The sequence below is a fragment of the Eschrichtius robustus genome, chromosome X (assembly GCF_028021215.1).
Source record: "Eschrichtius robustus isolate mEscRob2 chromosome X, mEscRob2.pri, whole genome shotgun sequence".
Lineage (NCBI taxonomy): Eukaryota > Metazoa > Chordata > Mammalia > Artiodactyla > Eschrichtiidae > Eschrichtius > Eschrichtius robustus.
In genome coordinates, this window is record NC_090845.1 from 21,449,985 (window position 1) to 21,472,369 (window position 22,385).

The 22,385-nt window shown below is 45.5% G+C and overlaps 1 pseudogene; it reads right to left on the reverse strand.

The window, feature by feature from the left end:
- Positions 1-537: 537 nt before the first annotated feature.
- LOC137756243 (transcription factor SPT20 homolog pseudogene) lies at positions 538-2,166 on the reverse strand (annotated as a pseudogene).
- Between the last annotated feature and the right edge of the window lie 20,219 nt (positions 2,167-22,385).

Here is a 22,385-nt window from a genome sequence, read left to right on the forward strand (position 1 = left end):
TGCCCCCGGACCCCGTACCCCCGGACCCTGTGTCCCTGGACCCTGTACCCCCGGACCCCATACCCCCGGACCCTTTGCCCCCGGACCCTGTACCCCTGGACCCCGTACCCCCGGACCCCGTGCCCCCAGACCTTGGGATGCCGGCAGCCGAGGAGGCGGGGCGCAGGGCCACTGCGGGGGCCGCTTGGGAAGCGGCTGGGAGAGGCACGGCTGCGGGGCCCGCTGCTGGCTTCTCCCCAGGAGAAAACCGCGGGGCAGCTGCACCACAGCAAAGGGCCCGAGACCCGAAGCATCTTTCAAAAACAGCTGAACCTCTACCGGAGGAGTAGGAGGCGGAGGAGCAGGAGGCGGAGGCGGAGGAGGAGGAGGAGGAGGAGGAGGAGGAGGAGGAGGAGGAGGAGGAGGCGGCGGCGGCGGCGGCGGCAGAGCTCCTGCGGGCAGGTGGCCCGGCTGCATCCCCCCGGGAGCTGGGGCCCTGGTGGCACAGCCTCTCCCCGAGGCCTGGCCTCTGCGACTGGGGCCCACTACTCTGATGACCTCCACGCGAACGGACATGACCGTGACCCGGGCATCCGGGGTCGTCCGTGATGAGCCCGCAGTGGACAGGGCGGTGGCAGGAAGCGTGCTAACCGGGCTCAGCTCCACAGAGGATTTCTGGGAAAGACCTGGTGGCTTAGGAGCAGGGCCAGGAGATGGACATGGCTGAGAGCTCCCTGCCTGCTGTGAAGTGAGGCTGTCACCCCAGGAGCTCCTTCCTGAGCGCCCAGGAAGTCTCATGGGTGGAGCTGGATGTTTGGCTCCTCTGCCGGGCACTGAAGACTGAACCCACCCAGTCTTAGGCTGTTCTGGTTCTTTCCCTGGAGAAGGTTGCCCGAGACCGGCGGAGCCACTGGAGCTGTGTGACATCTGCACTGGACACTGGGTGCTCTTCTGGACCGACTCCTCGGGCCGACTGACCACTCTCCCAGCATCAGTCTTTGGCCTGGGCAGGAAACTGCAGGGATGGCCATCTGCGGAGGGGTGGGGGGGAGACAGCTGTCTCTCCCACGTGGCTTCTTTACCGGACCCTTTTCCAGAGGCAAGTGAATTATCAGTCAGCTGCCTGACGGTCAGCCTTGTTGCCTGGGACTGGTAGCCAGCCTCACATCCAAATGCAAGACCACCTTGTACCTCATGCACGGGCCAGGCTGTTGGTTGTGAATCATCATATCCGACAGACTTTTTCCCTTTAGCATATTTCTCCACGTCCACTTGAGAAGGTACGGCCAAGTCACAGGGTCTCTGTTTCCACGTATCTACACAACTTCCTGCTTTAAAAGTTTTGAGGCCGGAATTCCCACCTGTTTTACTTTCTCTTATTCTTTTGCAGGAAGTCAGGGCTCTTAGCTCAGGAGGAGGTGGACGAGACAGCTCCTGCTGCCGATTCAGAGAGGCCATAGAATACCTCTTGAAGTTCCTTTTCATGGGAAGAGTGTTCAGCTTTTGTTTGTTATAGAGCAGTCTGTTTTCAGTGCAGACCACTGATATAGAAGGGTCTAGACACAGTGGTTCAGCTGTAGCTAAGATCAGTTGGCTCTCAAGCAAAAGTTTGTCCTCCTGGGTCCAATTCTGATTATCGCTGGCTATGGCCTCTACATCGCAGGCTAAAGTCTGCATCGTGGGACGTAAGAGAATATGCCTGCTTTGGTAATGGGGAGGTTCCCTGCCGCTGGACTGCCTGTAGTCCCGTATTTCTGCTATGACACACCCACGATGAAAAACGTTAACCTGAGACTTTTCCAGGAAATCCACCAAAACAGGAGGTAATTCTTCTGCATCCAAGTATTCGAGCAATTCCCCTTCTTCATAGGGCAGTCGAATGGTCTCTGCAGATGATCCATGTTCCCCCTTGAGCATCAGCGAATAGCCCTCTTTTCCTGGGTACAGGTTGACCACCAAACACGGCAACGACTCTCTCCTAAGAAGCTTCTCTAACAGGTTCACATTGCTTCTTAATTCCTCCGTAACCTCAGGCTCCTTTTCACATTCTTCAACGTAAATGTCATAAAGTTTTTCATAGAGAGACTTTTCCCCATTAGATGAGTATTGCCTTTTTGGAGGTCTCTGTTGGGCACTTGCAATGACATACTCCGCACGATCCAAAGCTCTTTCTAGAGCCTGCTGCATTGCGGTACAAAACAAAATGGGGGCCCTAAGAGAGGAGAAAACCTAAGTGAGCGGATGAACCCGGTGAAAACCCTGTCTGCAGTATCGACGAGCATTCTTGCAAACGCGGCCACTCCACAGTGGCGCGACCAGCCTCACCTCAAAAAGGACACCAAGACACCCGCCCGCGAAGAAGCAGCCCGCAAAGTACCTGCGTTTAGGGAAAGACCTAACGGTGTTCGAGCGGCCACCGCGCTGGATCTCGCTCGCCTCGCGCTGCAGCGGATGGCCCGGATGTGAATGTAAGCGTTTCCCGCCCCCCCACCCCGCCCCGCACGTCCTCCCCGCAGGCGCGCGCATCCGCGTGTGCGCCTGCGCAGATCGTAGGCTCAGGCCTCATCCTTCTATTGCCTGTTGGGCGGAGGCCCGCCCCCCTCACTGCTGGTTCTCGGGCCCGCACTTCCACCAAGGGCTGGGCTTCGCCACCCCTTCTTTTCTTGGAACCTTGAAAAGCACAAGCAGGCAACAAAAAAATCGATCATTTTTTGGTGCGGCTTTAATACACACCAGTTTTCGTGGTACTGCAGTTGCCGGGAAGGTCATGAAAGGTGGTCATTTCTTGGCGATCACTTCACCAAGCATTATTCACTGTTTTGGGAATGTCTTGTTTGTTCCCAGTGGCAGGACTGCTCCTGGTGTCCGTCGCCAATTTAACACACCCAAAGAGTCCCCATACATAGCTCTTGCCTACATGGAGGCTCGCTGTATTTGGTGCAAGCATCAGAATTCTTCATTGATTCTTCCAGTGATCTCCTGCCTAATGGTTTTCAGAGAGATGTGCACGTAACATGACATTCTTTTACAGAAGTACTTACCTTTTATTTCTCTAGGTATTTCAGAAAGGGCTTTATAGTCTTTTTCAAAGTATGTGGGAGGTATGTTATATCGTCTAAGAATTACATTCAGGATTAAATTGTTTGTTTTAAAAGGTGGTTTGCATCTGATAGGGTTGAGAACTGTTGTTCCAGGTGACGGCAGTACAGTTTAAATGGTTACTCTAACTGTAGACCACAGCTACAGTCCTAGTGGTGGTTTGGAGTGGTATGATTGAGTCCTAGGTAATTTATGGGCCATTGTTTTCCATTAATATTGTTGCCTTGCAATCTGCCAGCCTTTTTGGACAGGTTTTTTTTTTTTTTTTTTTTTTAAAGAATCTCTTGATGTTTAGGTGTAGACATAATGATAATACAATGTTCATAGTGAAGTCACAAATGAGAAGAATCCAAGATAAACTGGTGAAATTCCTGAATTACAGACTACCATAAAATAAATGTGTTTTTCTAACCAATAGCAATTATGATAATTACATATTACAGTAGATACAGTCTAGTGAAATAGGATTAAAAACTCCTTGACTAAGAGTTCCTTAAACATGTCCCTCGTTCAGGAATAGACAAGAATAATTTTCTCCTGGCATATCAGTTGTCTTGGGGCAAATGTATACAGTCATCCCTCGGTATCAGCGGGTGATTGGTTCCAGGACACCCGCCCCGCTCCGCCCCGCCTCAAGGATGCTAAAATCCTCAGATGCTCAAGTCCTTACAGTAGGCCCTCCGTATCCCCATCCCTGGTTCTCCCTCTGCAGATCTGATTATATTTGATCCGTGGTGGGTTGAAACCGCAAATGCGGAACCCGCAGATGTGAAAGGCCAATGTGAATACTTGTGGATGCCTCAGGGGGGGCTTGAAATCGGTTTAGTTTCTTAGCTCTTTTAAGCATCCTTCCCTGTCTCTCTCTTTTCCCCTCCACATGCCCACCTTTAGGCTAAGTGTAAGACTGGATAGTTAAACCATAGTTTGCTATCCAGTCATCCAAATATCCAACTTTAATCCAGCCCAACTGAATGAGGTGAACAGGAGCTCTGACCCTCACTCAAAGCACTGCCTGTTCTTCCAACCTGAACAGATGAACTTAGCTGCCTGCCAGACTCTTGCAGGCTTCTCACCAACCATGATCCCGTTCACCTTCTGTCCTCAGGAATTTGCTGTGTGTTGGGTCTGAAAAAGTACCGGTCTGGGACAGTATTCCGTTTAGGTGGAGAGGCTAATTAGAAAGGGAAAGCTCTGCTTTCTTGGGGATCTGAAGTAGAATCTGTTGGAGGGGAAGTGGCACAGTGGACCTGTGTTTGAGTCAGGTTATCCTTCTAAAAAGTAAAGAAGTGCAAGATTTCTGGGGGCTGCTCCCAGCCTGCAGACCAGGCCCCGTAGCTTCTCAGCATGACAGGGGAGGAGGGCTGGGACTAGGGTGAGGCAACCAGGAGCCTAGGGCGTAGGGTGGAAGGAGACAGCCACCCTCGGCTTGTGCAGGTCCCAACAGGGCCGGTGCCCTGGACGCCTGGCTGGCTCACCTTGTCCCAGCCCTGCAGACAAGGCCCCTCACCACCCGGCGCCTGTCTCCTCCCCACCTCTTTCCTCTCCTCTCTTTCCTTTGCTTTCTGTGCTCTGAGCGTAGTCACGGGGCACCGACAGGCCCACCCCTTCAGGGCTCTGTGCCCTCTCTGCTTAGTCACCTGCCGATCTCCACCCATCACCTCAAACATCCCTTCCTGACTTCCAAGGAGCTCGCCTCCTTGTCTCTGCTGTTCTGCCAAAGCACACGTACCACACGCCGTATCAGAGCCAGGCTTCGCGTCGGAAGGGAATCGAGTGTTTGCACCGTTCTCCACACCCAGCCTCTGGATTCTCTGAGGGCAGACACGATGCCTTTCCCATCTTTGTCTGCTCACCAACTTGGTCATTACTTGGCACAAAGTTGGCACAAGAATGAAGGAACGATTGAGCCCCTGCTCTAGTTACTTTACTTCAAGACTCGTGTGAAGAAATATTTCATCCCCTTTCTAGAGGTGAGAAAAGTGTCCCGAGCCGGGTCTTCTGAGTGTTGTGCTGTAGAGCGCCAGGGTGCCTGAGCCTTGGCACTAGTGGCACTTGTTAGGGGGCATTTTCCTGTGCACGGTAGGATGTTTAGCAGCATCCCTGGCCTTACCCGCTAGATGCCAGCAGCACTCGTCCCCCGTTGTGATAACCCAGAATGGCTCTAGATATTGCCCAACAGGCCTCGCGGGGGCAAAATCATCCCCCTGGTTCGGAACCCCTCCACTACCCTGCTCTGTAAACCATGAGCTTGATCCAAATGCAGCCCCTAAGCTGGCGTCCCCGGGTACCCCTCTCTCAGTAGAGAGGTGTATCTGCCCACTCTGTCACGGGACGGACTAGATGTTCACTTGTCGTCTTGACTGTGCCTTTGGTTGGGTTCCCCAGAAGCAAACCCTGACAAGAGGATCCGAGTGCAAGGAGTTTATTTGGGAGCTCATCCCGAGAAACACTGGTCAGGGCAAGGGCAGCTCGGTCAGGGATGGGCAAGAAGGTGATCAAAGGCCCAGTCATGAGCAGAAGCCTGCTGTGGACAACTGGTCCCTGCTGGGCCGTTGGGAGACAGTACAGGACAAGCTCAGGTGGTTCCACCCTAGAGGCAAGGAAGCTGGGCTGTTTCTCCATCCACTCCTCTCTCTCACCTGACTGACGACAGTCCTGAGGGCATTATTTCCCGTCACTCTGGGTTGCCACATGTGAGAGCCACTCACGCTCCTGTGGCCTGGATGCCCTCAGAGAGAGCGTCAGGAGTGCTTGCAGTAACACTCAGTCCTCGTGTACAGGATGGCAAGTACCCCGGGGAGATGGGCAGGGCCCCGGCAGCATCGGCTACACCTGTGGCCGAAGAGCCATGGAAGAATGCGGCCACTCACTCTTGGTGATGGAGACAGTGTGCTCCGTAATATATCTGGGCGTGTGGAGAAGTGAAACTGTACTCCATCCGAGTGAACTGGGCGATTCCATGTGAGGTTTTCGTCAGCTACTACAGCCCACAATGCCAACAGTGGAGAGTGTGGCCCACGCCTTACTCTTCCCCGGGAGGACCCCCAAGGCAGTCTGGCCACACGTGCACTGGCTGAGGCTCTGTCCCTGGCCGTGCGTGTATTCCAGCGAGCTTTAGTTGGCCCGACAGCGCTTACCATGGCTCAGCACCCCCTGCACTTGAGCTCCCTAATCGCCTGGCTTTCCACAGGATGAGGCCTTTGGAAAATGTTCTCAGTGCCCACCATCTTTGGAGCCTTCCGAGCACACCAACGAGCACGCTGGCTGATTCTAAGGAGTCCAACTGCTGCCGTCCCCTACAGCAGCTCGACAGAGATGCACATGCTGAGAAAACCCATGGCCAGAAAAGACACGCTAGAGGAGGCAGAGAACTGAATTAATTGCTAGATGATTAACCTAATTTACAGTAGTCAATTGGTTCATTCTCTACCCGCTGAGGTCTAGATCTAGGTTTTTGCCACCTCTCTTTCTGCGGGTAATTAGAGGGACCAGCCACAGCCTTGGAACTGCAGGGATCAAAGACTGGGGAAGGTAAAGAGTCATTGCTTGTTGGTCTCATCTCGGGTTAACCCTCCATCACTGGCATTGAGACTTAATGTGTTACTCCTGTGATCAGGCCCCAGATTCAGTAAAGCAAATCCCAGGGAACGTTGTAGCTCTGTGAGATTATGTGAGCGAAGATCACTCCCACAGCCTGTTACGTCATTCTGTGCTGCCACATCTACTAGTTGTTTATTGAATCTAAGAACTTCTCAGAGCCCGTAAGTGTTGCACTGCATATTTATTTTCCTCTTTTCCCCTTTTCTTGAACTGTGTCTCCCCTCCACCTTCTTCCACTTGTGCACCTTTTTTATCATTTTACTGAAAAATAAATGAAGTCGGATGTTTTTCTGGTGTTATTGCTCTGTTATAAACTCCCTGAGATAAATAGCCGTAGCCTGAGTCAGGGTTTCTCAGCCTCTGCTTGTTGACATTGCTGTGGGCGCTGTCCTGCGCAATGTAGGGTGTTCATTAGCATCCCTGGCCTCTACCCACTAGACGCCGATAGCAGCCCCATCCCAGTTAAGACAACCAAACACGTCTATGGACATGGCTAAGTGTTCCGTGGGGGCGCAAAGTTATCCCCAGCTAAGAATCACGACACCATGGTATCACAAAATAGCTGGGTTTAGAGAAAGGAAGCAGCAATCTACAAACCACAAAACACTTTGCACCTTAATTTCTAGGACAGTTCCAATGATTAGGTGTGACTTTTACATTTTTTGTTTGTTTTTTGCTGCAATTACTGCTAAGGTTGGCTCTGAATTATCTTGCTAATGCTCTAAAATTTCCATTGGACCTGATTAATAAATAGAGTCTGGCCTGTAGGAGAGATGCAAACAAAAATATCATTAAATCTTTAGAAAGTAGATTTTCAAAAATATACTAGCAGAGATTTTCTTTTTTAATTCATCTGCCTGATAATAGTCACTAACGATTTCCAGATTTTCCAAGTTTATTCAACAATTGAGAATTTTTGCTCATTTCAATAATTTTTCTTTAATATTCATTCAATATTTGCTCTTTCAATGTATGTTCTCTGCACTTTATTTTGCTTTCTTAATGTCAGACTGTCCCTGGACTCACTCCTTCTCCCACTTTTCAATATTTACAGTCAATCCTTCAATGACTTCATCTAGTCTCATGGCTTTAGGTACCATCAATACATAGATGGTTCCTCAATTTATATCTCCAGGCTGGACCTCTCCCATGAACTACTCATAACGTCAACCTTCCTATCCAAAAATCTCTACCTGGGGACTTCCCTGGTGGTGCACTGGTTAAGACTCCACGCTCCCAATGCAGGGGGCCCGGGTTTGATCCCTGGTCAGGGAACTAGATCCCATATGCATGCTGCAACTAAGAGTTCGCATGCCACAACTAAGGAGCCTGCCTGCCACAACTAAGACCCAGTGCAGCCAAAAAAAAGGTAATAAATAAATAAGTAAATAAAATAAAATGCTATGATGAATGTGGATAACTGAGAGCTATCAACTATCTGCAAAACAAAAAAAATCAGGACTTCCCTGGTGGCGCAGTGGTTAAGAATCTGCCTGCCAATGCAGGGGACACAGGTTCGATCCCTGGTCCAGGAAGATCCCACATGCCACGGAGCAACTAAGTCCGTATGCCACAACTACTGAGCCCGCGAGCCACAACTACTGAAGCCTGCACGCCTAGAGCCCGTGCTCCACAACAAGAGAAGCCACCGCAATGAAGAGTAGACCCTGCTCACCGCAACTAGAGAAAGCCCGCACGCAGCAACGAAGACCCAACTCAGCCAAAAAAAAAAATCTAGTTTTTAACTAGGAGACCCATGGATGGGTTTCAGAAGGTCTTTGAACTTTCTAAAATAGTAGATGAACTTCAGATCATTCCTGAGAACCTGTATGGTGTTTTTGGGGTTTTTTGAAGGAGGAGAGAAAGCATAGGGTGGCTGAGGGAGGTGAGAAAAAGACCAGAGACTGGTGGGGCCAGGAAGACATATTTCAGCTACCCTACAACTTTCTCATGAAGTGGAGGAAAAGTCACCACCCAGGAAGAGACCACTGTGTGTGTGCCACGTGGGCGGGTGGGACAAGCTGAGCCAGCCTGAGGGACTCATGGGCTATGACCTAAAACATTACCCCTGGGAAACTGTGCACAATAAAACCACCAAGGGAGTTAAAACACTAAAACCAACTGTTCAAGAACGGCCTTTTCCTTCCTAAACCCTGTAGGCCAGATGCCACTTCCCAGCTGTTTCCTTTCATAGTTTCTCTGCTTCTGTGGATCCCTCAGGGGCCTGTTGATGAGTAAAGAATGTGGAGATCAAATGATAGCCCAGCCCACTCGAAAAGGGTAATTCAAGAAGAGCACAGGTCCCCATTGCTGCTGCTTCTGTCTGCCCAACCTACCAATCACCAGGTGAGTTTCCTTTGGAAAGCCGCAGACCTAACAATAAGGGCCGATGAAAACCATCCTGGAATTCATTTTAGAAAGAACCACTTTCTCCAAGTGATCTCTTCAGTGAGTTTCCCCAATCCCTGCACAAGTGTCCCCTCATCACAAAAATGTTCACTGGTCCTTCTTATTCTGGACAGTGATGTCAGCATTGGCAGTGAGTTTGTTTTGAACTTCTTTCATTAAGCTGAGAGTTTTCTTCCTGAATTATAGCAGATTATTTAATGTAGACAAAGACCTTAGAATCATCATAGTAGACACTCCATAAATAGGGCCTATGTGCCACATAAAATAGGTGATATGCTTCCCAGTTTATAGGCAAGGAAATAGGTGCCCGGATACTAATCAAAATCATCCTGGCTGACGACGGTCAGCCTTTAGAGCAGAGGTTTGTACCCGTGGCTATTCATTAAAGTCACCTAGGGAGATTTTAAAACTAGCAACACATGGAACCACCCCCAGAGATTCTGTTTCATTGGTCTGGGTGGTACCTGGGCATCCTTCACTTTCAAAAGCTTACCAGAGGATTCTAATGTGTAACCAGGATTGAGAACCAATACTTTAAAACTTCACTCTAGTCTACAAGCTCTATTTGCCTCTTCCAGACAGCATTTGGTCCAATGGCACAGTTTCACAGATGAGAACACTGAGGTCCAGGGGAGATGAATGATTTTCTTAAGGCATCAGAACTGGAACTAACCATTTAAAAAAATCACAATTTATAACCCTTCTTTGCCTCTGCATCATCTAAACGCAAACTTGGTTGAGCATAAGAATCACCTGATTGCTTGTCAAAAATAAAAACTCCCATGTTCCTCCCCTGGATATTATTATTAAGTAGATCTGTGGTAGGGTCCAGCTGTCTGTAATTTAATAAGTATCCCAGTGGTTAATATAATGTGGCCAATTTGTCGGTTCTGTATCATTTTTGTTTAAGATTCCACATATAAGTGATATCATGTGATATTTGTCTTTCTCTGTCTGGCTTACTTCACTTAGTTTGATGATCTCTAGGTCCATCTATGTTGCTGCAAGTGGCATTATTTCATTATTTTTTTTTTAAATTTTATTTCTTTTTGGCTGTGTTGGGTCTTTGTTGCTGCGTGCGGGCTTTCTCTAGTTGCGGCGAGCGGGGGCTATTCTTCTTTGCGGTGCTCAGGCTTCTCCTTGTGGTGGCTTCTCTTGTTGCGGAGCAGGGGCTCTAGGCGCGCGGGCTTCAGTAGTTGTGGCTCGCGGGCTATAGAGCGCAGGCTCAGTAATTGTGGTGCACAGGCTTAGTTGCTCCGCGGCATGTGGGATCTTCCTGGGCCAGGGATCGAATCCGTGTCCCCTGCATTGGCAGGCAGATTCTTATTCACTGCGGCAACAGGGAAGTCCCTATTTCATTCTTTTTTTTATGGCTGAGTAATATTCCATTGTGTATATACACCACATGTTCTTTATCCATTCATCTGTCGATGGACACCTATGTCGATTCTGAACTAATGTGACGGTATTTTCTTTCTTTCTTCCTTCCTTTCTTTTTTTTTCCTGCAAAAAGCTTTATTGTTTCCATTTGGTCCAAGGCTTGGGAGAGGGCTCCAGGGTGGTTAAAAAGCTGCCTAGTGGCTGCAGAGAGGGGCTTCAGGCAGGAGCCCTGACGCCAGAGGGGCTCCTCAAAGGCCGCTGGGCTCCGGAGGCTCCTAGTCGTGCTGGAGGGTGAGCCTTTCGACGAGGGACTCGCCCAGCCCCGCCTGGGGACCAGCCGGCCTGCGGAGGTTGGTCAGGTGATCGCGCATCTTCTGGATGAGTTTCACCTGCTCATCTAGGAGGCGGCTCTCCGGGAAGTCCCAGAGGCGGGGGTCTGCGCGGGCAGAGCCCAGGGCGTGCAGGTCCACAGGGGCCTGGTTCAGGTTCTTCTCCATGATAATGGCGGCTTCCACTGCGTCCTGGGTTTCACCCCGCTCATCCTGAGACGCTTCTGCACGTCCTGGAAGAGGGCGCGGCTGCCGCGCTGTTTCTGCGTTTTCAAGAGGCGCTGGGCGCCCTCACGCTTCCCCTCGGGCACTTCGCGGAGGAAGTGGCCCAGGCCCTCCAGAGCCGCGTCGTGGCGGTGGAAATAGGAGCCCAGAGAGAGGTAGGTGCGCGAGGCCCGCAGGTGCATGTTGACCAGGCGGTTGACGGCGGCCTCCACCTCGGCGGAATCATTCTGACGAATCTGGGAGCTCGTGGTGGATCGGTAATACGGCGTTAAGCTCAAAATATGGTGCTGGCGGTCCCGGTGGCCGAGGACAGCTGAGCGGCTGGTTCCGAAGGTTGCGAGTGGAACACAGGTTGGAGGTGGTCGGAGGCGGGAGCGAGGGGCGCCCCTGGGTCTGTTCCGTCCACACACCGCCGTAGCAGGAGACGGAGCCGCGGGACTGCCCAGCGCACTGCCTGTGGATATTTTCTAAGCTAAAGAAAATGTTAGCTCTTTCACGGTGGTACAAAAAAGAACTTAAATATCATTTTAATGATTTCCCCTGTGTGAAGACATTAAGAAAAGGTAACAGCCCTGCTTTATCAAACTCTAGGCTTTAGTTACAATTCCGTAATTCTTATTTTGTTTGGTTGTTGTTGTTGAAGTGGGTAGTTCTTTACGCAGAAGAACATGGATATTCGTTTCAGTTTGTAATGAGTTGTGAGCTGAACTCAAATGGTTATAGCTTCCGGAACAGAGAATAAACTGGCTACTACTGTGACCAATTATAATGACACATGCCACTCTGTTCTCTGCTCCAAGTTTGGTGGTTTCCAGTCAGGAAGGGTGGAAGCAGCCGTAGTCTTAGGTGGCCAAGCGAAGAGTGCAGCTCAGCAACCATTTGTCGTAGGATCCCTGATGACCATGTGACTCCACAGGAATGCCCTTAAACTCCACTCTTCCAGGCAGCTTTACTAAGAGGTGCGGTGCAAAGAGCCCTGGAATCCAACTCTGAAAACCTAGGTTCTGAAATATTGTTCTCCCACCTACTTGCTCTAGAACTATGATCACATCATTTGACTTCTGTGAGGCTCATTTCCACATCTGTAAAGAGAGGATAATGATATCCGTTCTACTTATCTAGTGAGGGATATTTGAGTATTATATTAGCTAACATATTAGTTAGCATTTGCCTTGTAACAATCACAAACCTCTGTGGTATATGACAATAAATATTTATTTTTCATAGATCTACAGGTTTTAGTTAATCTAGGCTGGGCTTCCTGGGCAACTCTGCCGATGTTGGCTGGATTCACATGCCTGGAACGTTGACCAATCCCCCCGGGGCTGCACAAGGGTGATTAACCCAGATATATCCTTCTCATGGAAATGGCAGGAGTGCAAGATTGCAAGAGAACAAGCCCCATTGTGGAAGCACTTTTACAAGCCTCTCCTGTGTCATATCTACCATTGGTCAAAGCAAGCCACATGGCTGAACTGAAACTTAAGGAGTGGGCTTGTATACCTGGCCTTTTGATGGAAAGATGTGTAAAGTCACACAGTAAATGGTATGGTTACTGGGAAAGATGAAGAAATTGGGTTATTAATGCAGTCTAACACAGCTGATGCTTATAAAGTGCTATGCAAAATATATTAATATAATGAAACTTCTGTGATCCAGAATATGTAAATTAACCATATGTGAACTAACTTGTGAGTAACTTTTATGGATAGAAGAGAGTATAACTCAGTTTATATTCCAAATATTTTCCGTTTTAGTGGGTTTATAGGTAGCGTTATATATAGTGCCTTCGTCAATTATTGTGCTGCTTGATTGGTAGTATGGGACACAAGTTTAAATGACTTGATTGTCTGAGAGAATTTTTTCTTTTCTCCTGGATTAAGATCTTGAAGAAAGCCAGTTGTGTATGTCAGAGTTTCATTTCACAGTTTAAAACTATGTGTCTCTGGCTGATTCCAGGGAAGGAGCAAGATCGATTCAAGAGGAGCATATGGAATATCATGATATGTCAGGAAGTAAGGAAGTGATGAGAAAAATGTTAGGGACATGCCACAAGTACAGAGGAGCCAGCCTGAAGGGGCTTCTGCTGGCTAAATCTTGGACAATTTGAGCACCAAAATAATTAATTACAGTACTGAATTATAAACCAATGGAAAAACAGGTATATAAATGGATAAATGGGGGAGAGGGGTGGTGGGCTTTTGCTTACAAGTACGATGCCAAGGGTCAATGTGGAGGGAGCCCTAGAGTTGGAAGATTATCATTTTGCAACCATCATAATAAAGCCTCGGTCAGGCAAGAATCATCAATGGATACTAAATGTAGGGGAAATTTTGATGGGCAGGATATTTCCATGGTTGTTAAGTGTCTCCCCAGAGATTGCTCATTAGTAGCAAGGGAAGGAAAAAAATAGTAATTATACAATGGAAAAATTGGACAACACCTAGACCAGGTGACCAAAATTAACATCACCAGTGAAGGAGAGATGGATATCATGTAGCTCCAGAGGTGATACCCTGAAAAGGATACATGTGACCTATGTAGTATTTTGACTGAGAATGTATAATCTGAATCTAATCCTGAGGAAATATCAGCTGGACACAAAACAAGGAAAAGGAGGTGGGACAGTATTCTTTCAATGTCAGTGTCATAAAAGACAAAGAAAAGCTGCAGAAATGTTTGAGATTAAAGGAGTCTGAAAAGATATGACAGCTAAATGGCAACACCTGAGCCTAAACTGAACAGTATACTGCAGGGGAAGTGAAAATACCATAAAGGACATTATTAGGTCAACTGACAAAATTGAAATATGGACAGTAGATTAGACAGAAACATTGTTCTGACCATGATGAAGTAACAGGGACCAGATTTACCCTCCTACCTTAAACAACTAAAGAACCAGATAAAATGTACAAAACGATGGTTCGCAGACATTGGACAATAGGCAGCACAGGACAGAGATCCCTAAGAGAAGAGAAACAAACAAGGTGAACCCTATAATTGCCCCTGTTTACTGCCTGGAGCCAGTTTGCAAGCCTCAGTGCAGGGATGGGAAACGCAAACAGAACCCCCAGGTTTCCTGAGTTGAGGAGACATAGTGAGACATAGTTGAGAATTTGGAGAGGCCACGGTGGCTAGGATTCGCAGGGCAGGGGACCAGAGAGGAGAGCGCTGCCTGGAGATTGAACTCTGGAGGTCTGCAGAGGGGCTCCCTTGAATCGTCATCTTAGTGCTGATCTGTACCTGAGTTGTTGTTTTTTTTTTTTTTTTGTACATGAGTTTTTAAGGAAACTAGCTGAGGCCAGGGAAATAATCTTCCAAAAGTATCAAGTGGAAAACTTCTTGGCCATCACACAGGTTTGGGAGTAGTTCATCTTCACTTTAGCTAGACTGGAGAACCCTCGTACTATGTGGGCATTAGGTAGAGTACTTAGAAAGGTGTTATCTCAATAGTGGGATCAAGCTAGGCCTAGACTAAAGGCTGCTCTGGTCTGATTCAGCCTAACAAAGCTGAAAAGCAAGATTTGAAAGAATCAAATTATTTCCAAGTAACTTAACTGCATCCCAGAGGAAAGCTCAAAATTATTTACCAAGAATTACAGAATATTACAAAAATTACTTTTAAAAAACCCAGCAGCTAACAATGAACCCAATGTCTGGCATCCAATTAGTCTGTAACTGTACTGTGGTTATGTAAAAGACTATCTCTACTCTTAGGAAGTATACACAGAAATATTTAGGGATCAAGGGCCATGACGTATGAAATTTGCAAAGAGAGAGGGGTGGAGAATAGGTGAATCTGGGTAAAGGATATACAGGGTTCTTTGTACAATGTTTATTTTTACAGCTTGTGTATTTGAAATTATTTCCAAGTAAGTTAATTCAGAAAAGAAATATAAAAACGGTGTTTCTTATACCTCAGAAACCAGCAGAATCCTATTTGGATAGTGCTATGATGGTGCTCAATCAATCCACAATACTGTGTATAACTTTCAATTATCAACTGGTACAGAGAATTCAAAATAGCATTTAGGGGGGATCCTGCAAAGGCAGCAAATTGGGGGAAAAAAGAAGAGAAATATAACAAATAGCTATTTGTTACCATGATGGGCATTTGGAAATTCTTTAAGTGTTGGCTTTTTCCCCTCATCAGCCAATTCCTATATTTTGCTGAAGTGAGGGATTTTCCAATTTGCTTTTCTCCACCCTGTCCTGACATTGCTATCTATTGCATTCTGGATGAATGGAATCTAGAGCCTTTCTGATGTAGGTGCTGAGGCAATCTGACTTACTGCGCAAGGAAGGAACAGCTTCTAGTATGAGGCAACCAGCGACAGGGAGACCAGTTCCTGGTCTCAGTAGAACACAGCAGTTCCAGGTGGAGCCAACAGTTTTCTGCAGCACTTGATGCTACAGTGTTTCCACATGTTCAGTCAAAGGTGGGGGCATGTGAGCATTCTGATGGGAACTGGATTTGTCAGAACAATAGGAAATAGACTTAACCAGAGAATTCTGGTTCCTTCTCTTCCTGGATAACCCTTGAGGTCCTGCAATGTGGGTCTAATGTTCTGTTGAGGTCTTCATTGTTCTTATCCTGTGACCAGTTGGAATTATTTTTCTACATCGTGTGATCCTCAGCTGCAAGAAGAAAATCCCTAAGTTTATGCTGCATCAAGGTGATGAATGTAAATTCCCTGATCAGTTTGGGTTTTGTGGCCTCTGTAATATACTAGCATTTGGGCCTGAGAGAGAGGAGGAAGTGTCACAGGTTTTGAAGCCAATGGAATAGTCCCTATTTCTGATATTTGGGAATAAATTAGACCAAAGGAAATAGGTTATTAGTGGTGTGTGTGTGTGTATGTATGTATGTATGTATGTGTGACAGTCCCTGTCTTTAATAGCCCAGGAACTTACCCCTCTAAGATGCCCAGAGAGGTGTTCATTGACCATTTTTCTGTCTCATGGTCTATTGATTTGCTTTAATATGAAACTTCTATTCCCATGTTGGGTCTTTCCTAATCAGAAACATTAAGCAAGCATAAAGTATTAAGTAATTTTATTTTGGGAAACCATGAAATTTAGTCTCATCCGTAACTAATGAAAATTTATGATTCAGACAATCTCTAAAAGTTCCGAAAACCATACACAAAAATCACTGACTAAGAACAAAATGGTCAGCCTGGCAGATAAAGAGGATGTTGAACGGCATTTATCAGATTCTATGCTGTATGAAGCCCAGGGGGATCTCAACTCTGGCTGCACATTAGAATCATTTGGGGAGCTTTAAAAATTCTATGACCAGGAAGCCAAACACTGGATTGATTAAATCAGAATCTCTGGAGGTGGCTTGGGTATTAGGAGCTTTTAAAGCTCCGCAGTTACATGTGGAACTTAAAAAATAAAACAAAACAAATTAATGAATATAGCAAAACAGAAACAGACTCACAGATGTAGAGGACAAACTGTTGGTTACCAGTGGGGAGAGGGAAGGCGGGAAGGACAAGATAGGGGGAGGGGATTGAGAGACACAAACTACTATGTATAAAATAAATAAGCTACAAGGATATATTATACAGCACAAGGAATATAGCCAATATTTTATAATAACTATAAATGGAATATAACCTTTAAAAATTGTGAATCACTATGTTGTACACCTGAAACTTACATAATATTGTACATCAACTATACCTCAACTAAAAAAAATAAAGCTCCCCAGTTGATTCCCACGTGCAGCAGCGAGTATTGAGAACCACTGACCTAGAGTGATATCTGATTTTCACCTTCACCTTGCGGCAGGTATTTCAAAGAAGAAAACCCAGGGGATGATTTTCAGTTGTTCTACATACATGTATCAATTATGGCTATTTGTCCAAACTATAAACCCAAATTCCGTTCTGTGCCTATAAGCAATTTCATCTTCATAGATTACTTTTTAGGGGATACAGAGACCACTATTTTACCACTATCTATAAATTTAAGGACCCATACATGAAAAATGAACGAATGGATGGAGATAATGCACATAAAGTGCGTAACAGGACATGTTATTAATACACTGCATTAACAGTTAAAATCAAGGAAAAGTCTGTCTTAATTTCAGCCAAGAATTAACCAATAGAGAAGGCTTTAAAATAATGTTTCTTATCGGGTGTCTTAGCCCATTCACGGAAATGTAGGCTTTTTCTAGCGTGCACCTCAAAACTCCTCTAGTTATTACCCTGTTCCAATGCCGCTTCCACATTTTTATGTATTCTTTTATAGCAGCACCCCCATTTCTTGGTACCAATTTCTGTCTTAGTCTGTTCAGGCTGCTGTAACAGAATACCATAGATTGGGTGTGAGAAATAAAATACTGCCTGCCGTATCAGTAAACAAAGCATGTCACAGTCACCTCCGAGGTGAGCTGATGAGCCCTGAGGGAACTCCGGAAGGAAACAAAGAATACCTGCCATGTAGCAGCCATCAGACTGCAGCCACTCCCCACGGTGAGCCCTGAGGGAACTCAGGATGTGAAAACACAGGATACTGGCCCCAGATAGCTGAGGTGCATATCAAAGGAATGGTTTCAGTGAGCCCAGACTCTTGCATCTTCCCATACAAAGAAAAGTGCTAAATTCCTTAACTTGAGATTTCTAGCTTTCTTTAATTAACAGTAATCTTTTGTTCCTACTACCTGCCCTTTGTTGCAAAACTACTCTGTATCCTAGCTCCCCACTCGCCTCCTCAGAGCAGTTTTTTCAGGGTTACCTGAGATGCTGCCTCCGGGTTTGAAGTCCTCAGTATGTCCCCCGAATAAAACATAACTCTCAACTTTTAGGTTGTGCATATTTTTTTAGTTGACAGGTGGCTTATAAACAACATAAATTTATTTCTCACAGTTCTGGAGGCTGGGAAGTCCAAGATCAAGGTGCTGGCAGATTTGGTGTCTGGTGAGGGCCTGCTTCTTGATTCGTAGTTGGCCATCTTTTCACTATATCCTCACGTGGCAGAAGGCGCCAAGGAGCTTTGGGAGTCTCTTTTATAAATGCACTAATCATATCCCAAAGGCCCCACCTCCAAATACCATCTCAGTGGGGATTCAGTTGCAACATGAATTTTGGTGGGGCATAAACGCTCAGTCTATGGCACTGGGGATGAGAGGAGGGAAGCAAAGGAACGTCAGAATCACCTGAAAAGTTTGTTCAAACCATACATACTCCTGACCATCCTAGATTAATTCATTCCCTCCTTTTGGAATCACTGTCAACATTCAATCTTGGAGAAAAGTGTTAAGGATGGTTATATCAGTAGGTTGCTTTTGATAGCAAGTGACAGAAAATGTAACTCAAAATGGCTTAAATAATGAAGGGATTTATAACCCATGCAGGCAAAAAGTTTACAGACTAGGTTGGCTTTTGGAGAGCCTTGATCCAGTAGCCTAAATACATCAGCAAGGATTTTGTCTCTCCACTCTGCTTTTTGCAGAGTCATTCAACCTAAAGATGCATCCTGTTGCAGTCTCAGGATGGCTGCAGGCAATACCTAAGGTTCCTTTTTCTTCCTTCACTTCTAGCAGGAGAAAGAGAACTTGCTGCCTTCCCAGCAGCAGTTCTAATATTCATTCCATTTGGCCTAGAGCATGCCACATGCCTACCTCTGAACGAATCATTGTATAGAGAGATGGAGTGCACTTACGGGCTTAGTTTTGCTCAAATGCTCCACCCCTGAGAAATTGATGGCTGTTGGAAGGGAAAGTTGGGGGGTGGGGATGAGGAATTGATGTTGGCAGTGCAGCCAACTGAGGCCATGGGATGGTCTCAAAGGTTAAGTGTGAATATACTTCAGTAATAAAAAAAAATAATGAGACTCATTTCACCCATCCTTACCACCAGTCTTGATAGTTTATAGCAGGAGTTCTCAACCTTACAACTATTGGCATTTGGGGCTAGATTTTGTTCTTGCTATGGGGGCTGTCCCATGCGTTGTAGGATGTCTAGCAGCATCCCTGGCTTCTCCGCACAAGATGCCAGTAGCACCCTCCACCATCACCACTCTCCCACATGTGGCAACCGAAAATGTTTCCAGACATTGCCAAATGTCCTCTGAGGGACAAAATTTCTCTCTTTTCAAACCACTGTTTTATTTATTTATTTTTTATTGAAGTATAGTTGATTTACAATGTTGTGTTAATTTCTGCTGTATAGCAAAGTGACTCAGTTTTATATATATATATAGACACACACACACACACACATTCTTTTTTATTTTCTTTTCCATTATGGACATTGAATATAGTTCCCTGTGCTATTCAGTAGGACATTCTTGTCCATCCATTCTATATGTAATAGTTTACATCTGCTAACCCCAAACTCCCAGTCCATCCCTCCCCCACCCCCTTGGCAACTACAGGTCTGTTCTCTATGTCTGTGAGTCTGTTTCTGCTTTGTAGATAGGTTCATTTATGTCATATTTTAGATTCCACATATAAGTGATATCATATGGTGTGTGTCTTTCTCTTTGTGACTTACTTCATTTAGTATGATAATCTTTAGACCCATCCATGTTGCTGCAAATGGCAATATTTCATTCTGTTTTACGTCTGAGTAGTATTCCATTGTATATATGTACCACATCTTCTTTATCCATTCATCTGTCGATGGACATTTAGGTTGTTTCCATGTCTTGGCTATTGTGAATAGTGCTGCTATGAACATAGGGGTGCCTGTATCTTTTAAACCACTGTTTTATGGTTGAACCTCCTAGATAAAAATCTCTATTGCAGAAGCAGAGATCAGTTTTCCTCTGTTTCTCCAAGGTTTAGGAAAATAATTTAAACTATAGCATGAAGAAATAAGTTAGATATAAAGCAGAATCCCACCATTACACATGTGCATTAAATATTAAATTTATTCCTGTATTGCTATGTTATTCTTTACTGGAATTCTTTTTAAAAATGTTCTCACATGTTTGAAGTGAAGCCCATCTAAGATGAAAAGTGTTACTAGATCACTTTTCAGGATTCTTCCTAAGCATCAGTTTGTAAGATTTCTCAGCCTCTTTCAGAGGAGAAGCATTGCACTGAATATTTGGAAATATAAATATTTGTAAATATTATAAATGTGGATGCTTCATTTTGGGTCACACTTTGAGTAGCAAAAAACTATAATTTGGCAGAATTCATTTGGGGACCTTTGGGCTCTGTTGGGCTCAACTTAGCTCCATGTGTCTTCTCATTCTGGAACCCAAGCTGAAGAGCAGATACTATCTGGAGCTATTCTCATGGTGGAAGGCAGAAGGTCAAAAAGGGGAACAAAGCCATATCGAAAATAGCATGAGAGCTTGTATTAGGATGTGGTATAAGTCATAAATGTCCATGTTCCATTGGCTAAAGCAAGTTACATGACCAAGCCCCAAGTCTGTGGTGCGGGGGAATTCCTACATGTTAGAAAACACAGGGTGATAAGTGCTGCAGAGCATACACAAGTGGCTCAAAGGAGATAGTTCTACCTGGGAGAGTCAAGGAAGACCTCAGAGAGAATATGATGGTTAAGCCAGATTTTGAAGGATAAGTAGAAGTTCCCAACAAACCAGGAATGGGGACCAAGGTGGGAGAGAGGGCATTCAAGACAAGGGAAGAGCATAAAGCAGAGAGGTACCTGTTCTCCAAAGAAGATCTCTGTAATCACATGGAAGTATGCTCAGCATCATTAATCATCAGGGAAATGCAAATCAAAACCACAATGTGATACCACTTCACCCCCACTAGGATGTCTCTCATCAAAAAAACAGATAGTAATAAGAGCTGGTGAGATCGTGCAGAAATTGGAACTTTCATACACTGTTCTTGGGAATGTAAGATTATATAGCTACTTTGGAAAACAGCCTGCTAGTTCCTCAAAAGGTTAAACATGGAGTTACCATATGATCCAGCACTTCCACTCCAAGATACAGGCATACCTTATCTTATTGTGCTTTGCTTTATTGCGCTTCATAGGTACTATGTTTTTTACAAATTAAAGTTTGTGGCAACCCTGTGTTGTCAGATGACGGTTAGCATTTTTTAGCAATAAAGTATTTTTAAATTAAGGTATGTACATTTTTTTAGACATAATGCTATTGTGCATTTAATAGACTACAGTATAGTGTAGACATAACTTTTATATGCACTGGGAAACCAAAAAATTCATGTGACTTGCTTTATTGTGGTATTCAATTTATTGTGGTGGTCTGGAACCCAACCTGCAATATCTCCAAGGTATGCCTGTATATACCCAAGACAACTGAAGACATATTTTCACACAAATATTTGTACATGAATGATTCATAGCTGCATTATTCCTAATAGCCAAAAAATAGAAACAAGCCAAATGTCCATCAACTGATGAATGAATAAATACAATGTGGTATATCCATACAATGGAATATTATTTGTCAATAACAAGAAATAAAGTACTAATACATGCTATATTATTATGCAAATGAAAGACACCAGACACAAAAGGCTAAATACATGATTCCATTTATGTGAAATGTACAGAACAGGCAAATCCATAGAGACAAAATGTATATTGATGATTGCCTAGGGCTGAGAGGGGATTGGAGAGAAATGGGGAGTGACAGCCAATGGGTAAGGGGTTTCTCTTGGGGCTGATGAAAATGTTCTAAAATCAATTGTGGCAATGGTTACACAACTTTGTAGATATACCAAAAACCATTGAATTATACACTTTTGTGGGTGAATTGTATGGTATGTGAATTATATCTCAGTAAAACTGTTAGCAAAAAATCTTCCACGTGGTAAGGCACAGAGGCACAGGAGCATAGTGTAGTCCAAGAACCTAAGCAGATTGGCATAACTGTTACAGAATGGGAATGGATACATCTAGGAAGGCAGGTAAGGATCAGATCATAGAGGATCTGAGGGCAGCTTGGAGCAAGAAGAACATTTTAGGAATATTAATTCATATGTGGAGACTGGGTTTGAAGGAAAAGGATGCAAAGAGGATGGGTAGTTAAGACTACTGCAGTAGATCCAATATTAGTTCACCAGGGCTGAGTCAAAATGATGGTGGCAGGGATGTAGAAAGGGAAGAGAGAATCCAAGAGATTTTTTTAAATATTTATTTATTTATTTATTTAGGCAGGCTGCGCCAGGCCTTAGTTGTTGCATGTGGACTCTTAGATGCAGCATGCATGCGGGATCTAGTTCCCCGACCAGGGATCAAACCCGGGCCCCCTGCATCGGGAGCTCGGAGTCTTACCCACTGGGCCACCAGGGAAGTCCCTCCAAGAGATTTTTATGAGGCCAAAATAATAGGATTTTGTGGGCAGGGAAGAAGGAAAGGAAGGATCTTTCTTACACATTTTTTTTGTCCCCAACAA